Below are 13,762 nucleotides of genomic sequence, written 5' to 3'. Positions count from 1 at the left end.
TTTATGTATTTATAGCTTTCGGGAACATTATAATTTGACCAGTTGTTTAAAAATCTGGTAAAAGTCAAACACACAGAAAGCCATGAGTGTCTTACTGCCAAAATTAAGAAACAGTAATATAATAAGTATATTAACAAAATAATTCTTACTACTATCTATGAAGACGACCATGAAAACTGAAGAAACATCCTGGCTCTAAATAGCATAAAACATTTAGATATAAATGAAAGAAAAATTACTCCAGTGCAATATACATTAATAATATTTTAAAGTGTCTTTCTGTTGGAAGAGAATGAGCTTGCTAAGAAATACTGCCTGTAAGGAAACCAGGTCTGACGGGAGAATTTTTCATCCATCAATAGGATGGTGAAGTAAAGAGTCAAGGGTTGGTGGCAGTCAGTTCTGATTAGTCAATACTTCACAGTACTTTTAAAGTTGTGCCCTATCACTTCCGTAATGTACAACTTGAAGCTTACCCCTCGTTAATTAAAATTTCTGAATTTCCCAGCGTTAACATTGTGAATCCCATTCTAAATCCCTTGAAACCTCCCTAAGATACTGGCTAAGACCTGCTAGATCTGAAGGTAATAAAACATAGTCATGAAAATAGAAGTGTTTGAAATCAAAAGACACCACCTTGGCAACTTAAGACTCATGCCTTACACAGCCACACAGGGTTAAAAACAAAACAAACAAACAAACAAACAAACAAAAACACCTTTCTCTCTTGTCTACCTGATAGAATCCTATTGACTCTTCAATTTTGGCTTGACTATCACCTACTCCAAGACTCTTTCCCTGACTGCCTCCTCCCTGCTTATCCATCAGGGATATTTTCTCACACTTTCTGTCATGCTACGGATGTACTGTATCCATGCCACTACTGTCATTTGTAACTATATCTACTTCCCTCATTAGATTGCACTTTGGAAAAATTGTATCTCCTTTAATATCATATCTTGTCTCTTGGACATAACACCCAGTATAGAGTAAATAGTGTACAGATTCATTCTCCTCCATGATTTTATAGTAAAACAGAAAAAAAATTAACTGTTGTTAGGAACGAGTTTTAGAAGAAAAACAATTCACCGTTCAGTTAACGGTCACGTCACTGCTTCAAAGAGAGCTCTCTGTTCAGGAAGGAACATCACACTCCCCCTTTAGTGGCAATAAACCTGATCCCCCCCATTTTTAAGGTTAGATAAGGAGAAGAGCCACAAGCATAGCAGAAAGAATGCAACACACGAGTTTTCTTTCCCCTACAGGCCATTAATATACTTGTGAAATTAACTAACAAAGGAAAAACAGAGAAACCAACATCAACTAAAAAAATAATTAGCCGCAATCCACATTACAAAGTTCCTTTATACTCAAGAGGCATGAAACATAACAGCACTAAAGAGAAATTGTCTTTATAAAGTAGAGTCTAAAAGTAAATGTTCATTTTTGCCTGAAAGTATTCATGTTACTGTGGAATATATAGGAACTGTGAATGTACATTTGACTAAAATATTAAGCTCAGTGTTTGCAGGTTTATTATAGTGTAATTTTCATACTGTTAGCACATCCTTTGATCGTATAAATGTTTAATTAAATATGTACCTCTGAAATAAATAGTAAATAATTTGTAATATGAAGGGTTATAGAATTGGGATGGCGAATAGAAGTTATAAATTATTTTGTATTACATTTATATTGATGTAACAAATCACCATGGAGTTCATGGTTTAAAACACCATAAATGTATCATGTTATACTGTGTTTCCCTGACAATAGACCTAGATGGACCATCAGCTCTAATGCGTCTTTTGGAGCAAAAATTAATATAAGACCCGGTATTATATTTATTATATTATATTATATTATATTATATTATATTATATTATATTATATTATATTACATTATATTATATTATATTATTATATTAGAGCAGGTCTTATATTATAGTAAAATCATACCGGATCTTCCATTAATTTTTGCTCCAAAAGACGCATTAGAGCTAATGGTCTGGCTAGGTCTTATATTCAGGGAAACACGGTAGTAGTGGAAGTCCCAAGTCTGCAATGCATCTCAAAGGGCTAACATCAAGGTGTCAGTAGGGCTGCATTTCCTTCTTGAGTCTCTAGAAGAGCATCCACTTCCTCATCTTTCCTAGGTCGTAGAGGCCAACTGCATTTACATTGGCTAAGGCACTTTCTGTTTTTATAGCCAGTAATGGTAGTTTGAATCCTTTCCACATACATCTTTCTGAGCTAGCTGGGATAAGTTCTCTCTTTTCAATGGTTTATTTGACTAGATTAGCTCAACCCAGACCTCTGAGATAATCTCCAATCTCAAGGCGCTTAGCCTTTACCACATCTGAAAAGTCTCTTTTGTGCCATCAGGTAACATAATCAGTGGTTCTGGGGACTCGGACGTGGGCATCGTGTGGAGACCATTATTATGCCCAACACATTACGGTTTACATTATTTACATTATGTATTACATCTTACATCCTACATTACATATAGAAGGAAGCATATTCCCACTTACATGTTCTAAATGCCATCCACCCATTGGAAGAATTCGTTATAATGGCAAATGGTGAGGGAGCAATTTTATTAATTTACTCTTCTCTATATCGGTGGTTCTCAAATTACGATTCCTGAAGAGCAAGACTGGGGCCTTTGAGAATTTGATAAAAATGCAAAATTTTGAACAGCATCCCCAAACTACTAAATCAAAAACTCTGAAAGTAGGTCCCAGTAATCTGAGTTTTACCGAGAATTCCAGGGACACTAATGTGGGCTAAAGTTTAAGAAACAATTTCTCTGCTCTGTAGAATTATAGGTTAGGAGAAATAATTTGATACAATCTTTCCAGAAACTATAAGAATTTCCTCATTAATGTCTTTGAGAGAAGGCCATTCCACAAATTGAATACTGTATACTTTTATTAATTTTGTATAATTAAAGGAGTCTGTAAGAATTCATTATGAGTCATGCTCCAGTAAGCTCTGGTAATAGCAGATTGTGTCTTCCCAACTGTGTTTTCAGTGACATCATGTGACAGTACCTGCATCTCAGTAGTGGCAGCACTTCACTGTGACACGCTGCATTTAAATGTGCAGTTTTATAAAGCCATATATTTACATATATGAATCATTGTATGAAATCTCACGTAGAAGTGGAGTTCACATTGATTGATTGATTTTTCATCTCAGATCTTGTATATATCAAATACCTCCGGTCCACGGTAAAATAACTACATAAATCAGACACAAGTGTCACCGCAATTTTAATGATCCTTCCTATATCAGTTAAGGTCATTTTCTAAATCATAGGGAAAATGTCTCCAGCATACAATCCTTATGAAAAAATATGTGCTGCAGTGGGGAGAGGAAAGAATCATTACGTCCAGATAGGAGCCATTTCTTCCCTGAGAGCCAAGGTAAGTTAACTCATACCTGAAAAGCTTCACGATTTACTCATAAAACTTTGGAAACATGGATCTGGGTAAGCGCTGGGGCCGTCTATCTCACAACAAGCAGCTCTGACTTCCCTCAGAAGGTTCCACGGGACTGTGTCCTCTTACAGACATGACCCAACATTTGAGTGCTTGGGAAATAGCTGTGCTGTGTGACACATTGGTCATTCCCTTCTTCAAATTATATGTCATTTTTAATGCCAAGCTCTTTTTTTTTCTATCCCCCAAGCTCATTTACTATTCCTTGTTCTGCCCTTCTCTTTTCTCTTAATCACATGTTTCATCAACAAGTAGTTGAGGTTTTCATCCTCATGCTGTTGGTCACATCTGACACTTACTATCACCAGGTAGCCCAGGCCCCTTCACTCCTGACTCCAGCTCTGTGTTTTTTCGTTTTCATGAACACTAGTCTTGATTCCCAATGAAACAAAACATGACTATCCCAAGCATGTCCCTTTCAAATTGACCATCTTTAAACATTTGTTCAACACATCCAGAGGACAGGTTGAGCACAGGACAGAACGCAGAAGAGGCCCGGCAGTCCCAGAGACAAATTACACAACCATGCATGGGGTCCAGTCTTCCATCCTAGCCTCAAACCTGTGTACACTCAGGAGACAAAGCCCTGCGACGACATGGATTTTCTCATGGGAGGCAAGTCCACCCACAGAGAATTAGAAGAGAAGAATAGTCGTTGAGAAGTATAGTCGGTGTATGTGTTCTCATCGACCCTGTGTATACTGATTTATAATTGGTTTTCTTCTAAATTCCTATAATGAGGGTCCGTATAATTGGAGCATTAAATAAAACATGTTAAGATTTTGCTCATCCAATCAATGAGTTCTGGGAGTGTTTTTATAGAATTTTTTTTTTATATTTCCTTGGGTGGTTGTGGTGAAACCTTGTACTGACTTTTATTCCCATAGCGATGTGAAGCCGCTGCAGAGCTGATGGGAGCGTGAGAGCCAGCCTCCAGCATGCGGGGCTCACAGTGGTGTTAATACTTGTGGTGAGCCTACTGTGTTTCTACTTTTTCAGGCACTGCTCAATACAAACTTGCTTAGTTCTTCTAACAAAGCCATGTACTCTATTACTCTTTGTATTTCACGGAGAAAGAGAAATCAGAAGCAAGATTTTAATTAAAACTTGCCCAGCATCACACAGATAAGGACCAGAGTCAAATCCACAGTGTGGTCCTTGGGTCCATAGTTAAAACCAGTTTCCATGGTTTAATTTTTTTAGAAAAAGAGTCTTTTTATATTACTCTTTGTCATCAGATTATCATCCCCCCATGAAACACTGTATCACATGCTTACAGCTGAAAACTGTTGTTTGATTATTTTATATCCCTATATACTTCTAGTGTCTTGGCTCAGCTATTATTTTTAGCAACATGTTTAGCAATATATTTAGCAATATATTTAGCATCTTCTATGTCACAGAAACCCAGGTTCTATGCTACCTGCCACTTATTTTCCTTGGTGATTTACCAACATTTCTCATCAATTCTTTTTTTTTAAGCTCCTCCAAAGCCACTCTCTTTAAAACTAGAGGAGATTCACTTTGTCAAACTAATTACAGAAGCTGAAGCTAGAGAGGGTTGCTACATCTTTTTTAATGCGCTGGGATCCTTTCAAAGTGCCACTTTCATTTGTACCTACAAACTTTAAAAGATACTCAGTGCACCCAAACTTTCTGGCTGACACTAAATGGAATCCTCAGAACCTGCATTGAAATCATGGGAGATAAGCTCACTCTGGGTGCCTTGTACCCTGATTGATTTTCGGATGCTCTTCAGCAAACCACTTGCCACTTAATTGAAAAAAAAAAAAAGAAAAATCTCCATTTCTTTAGACTGGGTAAGGTTCAGACTTAGAGTAAAGCAGATTTTCTGCAGATTAGAAAGAAATCGAATGCCTTAGAGAACGGGTGCAAACAAGAGGCAATGGGAAGTAAGCAGCCCGGCCCTGCTGGAGAAGCTGGGATCTCTCTGTTCGCAGCACAGGGATTTCCAGTTAGTGCTTTAGAACCAGCAGAGCTTCAGTAGAATATCTGAGGAATGACGTAGGGTCGTCAACATCATGGTTCTAGCAAGAACATTTAAATACACACATGCCCACACAGTCCACCAGCACCACGTCACATGAACACAAATTTTACAATTTACAATCTAGCCTTATGAAAAATTCACTACCATGTTTTGATTTTTCTCATTTTCACAGGAATACAAGAAAAATAAAACCCCTGTAGCCTCGGAGTGGGCAGAAGAATAATTGTTTTCTAGATCATACAGACTCAAAGGGAGTTCCAGATTCTGCTGAGGAAAGCAATTCGATACCTGGATCCTAGATTTTGAACATATCAGACATTCAGACCTTTGGACATCTATTCATTCAATAAATATTTATAAAATTTCTATTATGTGTCAAATTTCTATATGTAAGTCAAGAAATTTCAACTATATAAATGAGCAAGAATCAAGACATTATAGATCTATGCAGAGATGGGGATAACATACAAATTCTATGTGTGCATAGAATTTCAGTATAAAGTAAAAACACTGCAATGCATTTGACAGCGCTCACATTTCATGTGTAATTAGAATTCTGTGGCTCGAATGAGATCTGGGAGAAAATAGCAGGAAAGACAAGCGGGGACGTAAGAGATTATGTAGTTTAGTAACATACAGCTTAGCTGAGAAATCCACCAGGATCCTGGTGTCAGGGAATTCTAGTACAAAGCATCCCTCAATGTTTATTAGGAATTAAGGACAGAAACTGTCTTAATCATGCCATTTAAATTGACAGAAAGGTATAATTTTAAAGCAATGCCTCAGAATCTTAGATGATTCAGGAACTATGATATAATTCCAGAAAGAGAGATTGAAATGTACCTTTAGCATATGTGCATATATCTTGGGCAAAAAGCATGGGTTTGGGTATTATCAGATATGAATTCTGATTCCAGATGTCTTGTGTGTGAATCAACCTGCCTCAATTTTCCTTTCTGTGAAGGGAAACTTAATCTGCCTGTGAGAGACACCATGTTAACAAAAATGTCTAAAAAGTGTGGACAAATAACACACACACATATCTATTTGTATGGTGCTTAAAACAGGTGTGGTGAATAGATTTCAGCACGTGTGAACACCAATATTCTAAATGGAAACTGTTCTTGGGAGTGATGTATTAGGGCAGCAATTCAGCAGCTAGACAATCCATCAAATAGCTCAAAATCTACTTCCAGTATTATAAAAACAAGATATAATTATGGCATTCACTGGCAGAGGTCAATGATGCCGCTTTCATATGCAAAAACCATACACAATTCTTTCCAAACACCTTCTATTTGTTTCACCTTTCCATTGGTTGTAATAGCTGTAACCCCTAGGTGCCTTCCCCCCCCCCCCAATGATACGATGAAATCTGATTATCTTCTATTCAGACTTATTTTTCATGGTTTCTTTTCAGCCATGTACTTGAGATCTAACAAAGAGAGAACTAACATTGTTGCTAAGGGCAACCCAAAGAATGAATTCTGTTGTGTGCGAACAGGCTCTCCTCTTGAAAAGACTGTCAGTAATGATTTCCAGAGTGGACACGTCCAACAGGTAGATAGTGAGCCATCGATAGGTTGATTGCTCCTATATTCTCACCTCAAACCATGCACTTGTACTCTTTCCACCTAGGGAATAGCTCACAGTATACCAGAATTTTCCTGCATCTCTGCCCTGCTAACCCAGTAGTGGGAATTAGATTAATAATTAGCAAAACAGTTTATACCAGGCATCTGTCAAACACTTACAAATATTAACTCACTCAATCCACATGACTACTGTGTGAAGTAAGGACTATTATTATTATAGAAGATTAAAGTAAGAAATCAGAGAGACTGTAACTTGCCTCGTTTGTACCACTAGAGCTGGGACCTGAACCCAGAGATCTAAATGTGATGTGTGTAATCACCATGTTAGGCTGATGTCCAAGACTCCAGGTGAGGATTTGTGCAGGACCAGTAATAAATTCATCTGATTATATTTCAAAGTTATTTTTAACGTTCTCTAATGATGCATGTTGCCCTTGTGTTCCACTTTTGCTTAAATTTAATTCTTTGGTTTAAGCTTATTATTTTTGACAAAACTACGTGGTGTCAAATCCAGTTGGAGTTGAGCTGACAGCAGAAGGTCAAAGGATAGCGTGAGCCTCATAGCTCCTACGTGGACACACCGCACCTCCCTTGTGATGACTGAATCACACGCCCAAGTGCTGGGCTGTAAACTGGTGAAGGTCACTCTGTAGCTCTTTGGGGCTAACGGCGGATGTTAGGGGGTCTGCCCTGGTCTTCCCACATGGGGGAGACCCACACCCACAGTCCTCTGATCCCCGCTGAGTTGGTGTGTCCCCCTGCTGCTGAAGGCCTCCAGGCCTGCCTTCGCTGAGGCCTCCCACGGTCCGTGGCCTTGAGCTTCCCTGAGACACGGCTCCTCAGAGGTACTGAGTAAGCTTGCCATTTGTTTACTTCAAGCCAACTGTGATCAAAAACCCCAAACATAAGCTAAAAAGATAGCTTAGTGGAATCAACATCTGGTAGATAATACTTAAATCCCCAGCAATCCTGCTTTTACATCCTAGTAGGGTAAAATCAATCTTCTCTTTACTGGGAAAAACACAGTAAACTATAACTTTCTCAGTGTGAGTTTATTGGTTTTAAACTTTTAAAACTCAATCATATTTGCTTTTCACAGAGACAACTGATAACTTTTGAAGTGATTTGTCATATTTTTGGACAAACTGGGTATGTGATGAAAATCTGTCAATATATTTTTATGACTGCTGGATCAAACATGAGCTTTAAGTCGAGAAACAGTACCTTAATAAAGTTTTAAAGTGTGTTTATTTTTATTATGAAATGATAAAAACAACACAATAAAAAAGGAAAAATAATGCCGGGTTTATTCCTTAATGTATATATAAGGAAAGTTGTATCTAAATTTGAAATTGATAACCAAATAAAATAAAATTATATAATTTTATATATATATATATATATACATATATATATATGTATATATATATATATAATTTTACATGTAGTTTTGTATAATTAACTGACTTTGAAGGATTTATTTTATTCAACTACATGGACCTTTTTTATTCTGAAATGAATCTGAGCAATTTTAAATTATTAGCATAGTGAGTCACTCTTTCTGATTAAATTATGCTAATTCAAATATCTTAGAGTAAGAAAATATTTCAGACTACTGGCTTCAATAATATCATATGCCTTCATTATAGGCTACTGATGTAACCTTATCTAGACTGGATAAGAGCACAAAAAACCTAGAAAAGTATTATATTGGAAAGAAAACAGCCTTAATTAAATAAATGTGTTATCTTGATTTCCTATAAAAGTAATCTTGTACTCAGAATTTTTCTAAGACATATATGATTATAGGAATATACAATTTGGAGTTCAAGTTCCAAAGAGAGACCAAATCTAATGTCATTACGATGCAATATTGAAATTAGTACACATAAAAGGTAAATTGTAGATAAAAACTATTTAAACCAATTGGTTTTCCTTTGTACCTGTTAATTATAACATAAAGCTGGTTGAACTATACCAATCTAGCATGAGTTTGCTTTTCCAAGTTCATGAGGCTGAATCTCACTTGTATATTTACCACGTACAAAACAACTTGTAAGGAGAATGGGCAGGATGGTCACACCAAATGAATGCGTAATTTTAGACAACATATTGTGTATTTAGTCTTCCTTCTTGTAGAAATAAGACCTCAACGCGGCTTCTGAATGGCAACTCAATGACTAACTCCTCTATCAAAATTCCTGCAGTATTTCAGTAATTGGTGATCTTACATAGAAAACAAATAGATAATTTGGGAATAACTGGACTGATGCAGTGGTATGAGAACTACATATAATTTGCATAATTGTATTTAACTGGAATAGCAGAAACCTATCACGATACATAACAACTATCACACCATATAATATGTATTAGGATTCTGGTAGTAACTTCTAATACAGCCATGGGTTGGTGAAAACCTTGGAGAAACATGACCTTATGACAAAACAACGACAAAAACAAAAAAGCACACAAATCACTCTGTTTTTAACTGTTACCTTTGCCAGCTACATTGTCCATAATCTAGTCCTCATGGAAAAGCTAGGTCCTTTGTTTAGGACTCTCATTATTTACTGTAGAAAATTCCTTCTCATTTGGAATACAATGGCTTCATGTCTGGACTTTAATGAAATCCTTTCCAATTATGCTTCAGTGCAGGTCTTTTCTGGAATATATTTGGAAAGAGCTTGCTTCCTATTGCTCAGAAATAGTGTAGTGGGGTGAATGCATCCATTCCATGAGCAGTTATCTGTGTCTGTTTATCTTTTCCCAACTGTAGGACAGGCAGCAAAATGTGTAAACATGGTGGATTCCATTACACTTCTTGGGAAAATCAAATGTGCCCACCTCCACAGCCGGCCACACATAGACCAGAGTCCTGAGGCCACAGTAAAGTGTGGTTTGGCTGTACATGTCCCACCTGACCACTCACTGGTGACATCAACTTAGCTGATTTAGCTGATGTTCATATCCTTTCTCTCTCAGGGCTTCGTAGGTCTCACTGGAAAAGATAAATGTGGTTCAAGAATCTGATTTTGTCACATCATACTTCAGGAGAGTGGAAAGCAACTGCTTCCTGCCACTCCCCCAAGACCTCAGGTTTCTGTGTGAGTGCACAAAGTGTTGTTGCTTCAATTCCTCTCTGTCAAATTCAACAGGATCAAGGCAAACTGGTTCCACTCAAAAGAAAACAGGTGTGAAAAAGTCAGACCTGTGCCAAGACACTCATGACCAAGATGAAAATCTGGAGCTTGAGAGGTCACAATTGCATTAACTACATCAGACAGGAAGGGAAATTTAATGTGATTCTGATAAGAAGGGAAGTAAATGTGGTGAGATTTGGAGTCAGGCAGTTGCGGGAGGGGATGGGTGGATGGTGACATGTTTGGGAATCAGTCTAGTGACAATAATGGATCTTTCATTGTCCTCCACTTAAAGATGATGTATTGATATGTAAAATCTTCTTAAATTGTCAAAACATTCCAGATACTTCCCTGCCAGGTGTAAGGAAACATGGCGTCCCTGGGTTTTCTAATGGAGGGATGACACCTCAAATCATGCTAAATACTAATGACCATACATCAAGCTCTTGCTATGTGCCATGCACTGTACAAGGTGACTTTCTTATTGTATTTAATTTGGTGAATCTGCCTGAGAACCCTACGAGGTAGGTCGAATCCCCACTTTATAGATGAGGAACGTGAGGCTTCATAAATAAATACCTTCGTCTGGTAGCAAAGGGTGAACTGAAGTCAAATGAAAGGATTCCATGACTCAAGCTCTATGCTTCCATCTTTAATTTAATGTAATAATTGGGATGAAAATGTTATTCCTGGACCTCAGATCCCTATCATTGTATCAGGTATTACAAGAGTCCCAGAGAGAATTGCCTTCAAATAATAACTGTGAATATGAATCCAACGACTCATTTATTCATGAAATTCTGTTGTAGGAGATGCTGCAGCAGTGAATAAAAAGACAAGGTTCCTGGCCCAAGGTGTAAGTTTAGAGTAAACTAGTAAGAGGAAACAGAAAGTAAACACACTTACATAATATGTCTGGTGGTAACCTAAGGGTCTGTTGACAGATGAATTGATAATGAAATGGGTGAGATAATTATATCTCAGGATTTCCTTCTTTTTAAGGAAATATATGTATGAATTCAGCCTTATATACATATGGAATTATACATATAATATATACATATGGAATTCAGCCTTACAAAGAAGGAAATCTTGCCACTTGTAACAACATGAATGAACCTGGAGGATATCATGCTGAGTGAAATAAGCCACATACAGAAAGACAAATACTGCATGATCTCATTTTCATGTAGAATCCAAAGATGAACTCATACAAGCAGAGAGGAGAATGGTGGTTACAGGAGCTAGGGCGTCGGAGAAATAAGGAGATATTGGTCACAGGATACAAAGTTTCCTTTAGCCTAAGTTCTAGAGCTGTAATGTACAACACGGGGATTATAATTAATAATACTGTATTGTATACTTTAATTTTTCTAATAGAGTAGATCTTAATTGTTTTCACCACGCACATACAAAAGTAACTATGTGAAGTGAGAAATATGTTAATTACCCTGACTGTGGTAATCATTTCACAATGTGATTCACGATATCAAAACATCAGGTTGTCTACCTTACATATACAGAATTTTTATTTGTCAATTATACCTCAGTAAAGCTGGAGAAAATTATGAAATATTAGAGCAAGTTAATCGTCAAAGAAGTAAAAATTTTCCACATGCACACCAGATAATCACTTTGCGGTATAACAAATTCATTTTAATTAATAGTCAAATCTAAAGGACAGAAATATAAGGGGGGTGGGAAAGAGCGATGCTATGCTGTCTCTAGTGCTTTCTGCGGTAAAGCTGCAACACCAGAATCTTATTAGAGGTGAGGCGTTTAAGGAGACTGCCACAAGAACATATTCAAACATGGTTTCAAACACTCTAAATTTTAAAAAGTTGAAAAACCACTCTCAAAATTTTCAGTAGGATTAATCATTCACAGCCATCCTTATCTCCCAGCTCACCAGGAGCACGCTGCTGGGAATTCAGAAGCAGACTATCCTGCTTTCAAAAAATGCAAATTACCATACCTCCTGTTATGGTCCAATAGCTCTTATGAAATTCAAAGGAACTTTAAGTATATCTTGTTCAATACTGGTCATTGCATACACTCTATCAGCTTCATGAGACTCGAAAAAAGAGAGTAAGGACTTTTCCTCTTAGAATTCATCATCAGACAAAGTCTGCTGTGAATTTGCTACTGACCTGGGGACTTTGCAGGACCTGGATCAAAATACCACGTGGAGATGCCCTTCTAATGGGAGGTATATATTCACAAATAGGGTCATTGCCAGTGTGAAAAGTTGTCATAAGTGGAACCATTTTAAAATAGAGCTAGGACAGCTGTCCCAAAGGAAATGTTTTACAGTTCTTACTCCTCAAACCTTTGAATGTTTGAACTGGGCAACATACACTTTGGACTGGGCCAAACCAACACTGTCTTACAAACAAATGTTTGTAAAGCTAATGAAATAGTGCCATTTGCGACAACATAGATGATCTTGAGATTATTATGCTAAGTGAAATAAATCAGAAAAAGTCAAGAACCATATGACTTCACTCATATGTGGGATATAAAACTGAAAGCAACAAAGGAACAAGGCAAACAAATAAACAAAAACTCATAGACACAGACAACAGTTTAGTGGTTACAAGAGGGGGAGGGATTAGGGGGATGATAAAGGAGACCAAAGGGAGTCAAATATATGGTGATGGAAGGAGAACGGACTCTGGGTGGGTGGTGAACACACAATGTGACATATAGATGATGTAATACAGAATTGTACACTTAAAACTTAGGTACTTTTACTAACCATTGTCACCCCAATAAATTTTAACTTAAAAAAAAATGATGAAAAAGAAAGAAAAAAAAAAAAGAAAGAAAAAAGAAGCCACAGATTGGGAGAAAATATTTGCAAAAGACACATCTGATAAAAACAACAACAACAGAAAAATAAAAACGCTGATGGGAAGGTGGACATCCTGACCAGGACACTGGTCCAGGAGCACTGAAAAGTAACGATATCCTTTAGAATGAGCACTACCTCAGATATCTATTTACACAGCCATAGAATAATCTAGCTTAGAGGCACCTATAGGAAGCCCTTCCTTGACTTACTAACTAACACCCATCAAAATCCCCTTCTACTCATGTAAGCACCCCCTTCGCTTTCTCATAAGAAGCCCTTGCCTTCACCCGTGAGCTGAGCAGTCTCAGGATTTCTGCCTGAGGTGCTGCTTCCTGAGTGGCTGTCCTCTTTGATCACAAATAAACATTTGTTTCCTCTCACTTCGGCCTTTAATTTTAAGTTAATAGCAAACCTAGGCTTCTGTCTCCTTAATTTACATTTAAAACATAGAATGAGTCTCCTCAGTGGAATACAGTCTCCTGCTTTAGAAGGTAAAGACTCAAAAATGTTGTCTGCAGCTAATAGTGACTTCAGGAAGTATGTGACCCTGTTATCTAATTTCTGCCAAAAATAAAATACCATAAAAATGGCCCAAAGCGTCTGGTGGTTGGTGTACACTGTTCAATATTCAAAGGAATAAATCAACTCATAGC

This window comes from Rhinolophus sinicus, chromosome 4, assembly GCF_057876585.1.
Source record: "Rhinolophus sinicus isolate RSI-liver-muscle chromosome 4, RSI-T2T, whole genome shotgun sequence".
Lineage (NCBI taxonomy): Eukaryota > Metazoa > Chordata > Mammalia > Chiroptera > Rhinolophidae > Rhinolophus > Rhinolophus sinicus.
This window is presented reverse-complemented; position numbering follows the sequence as displayed.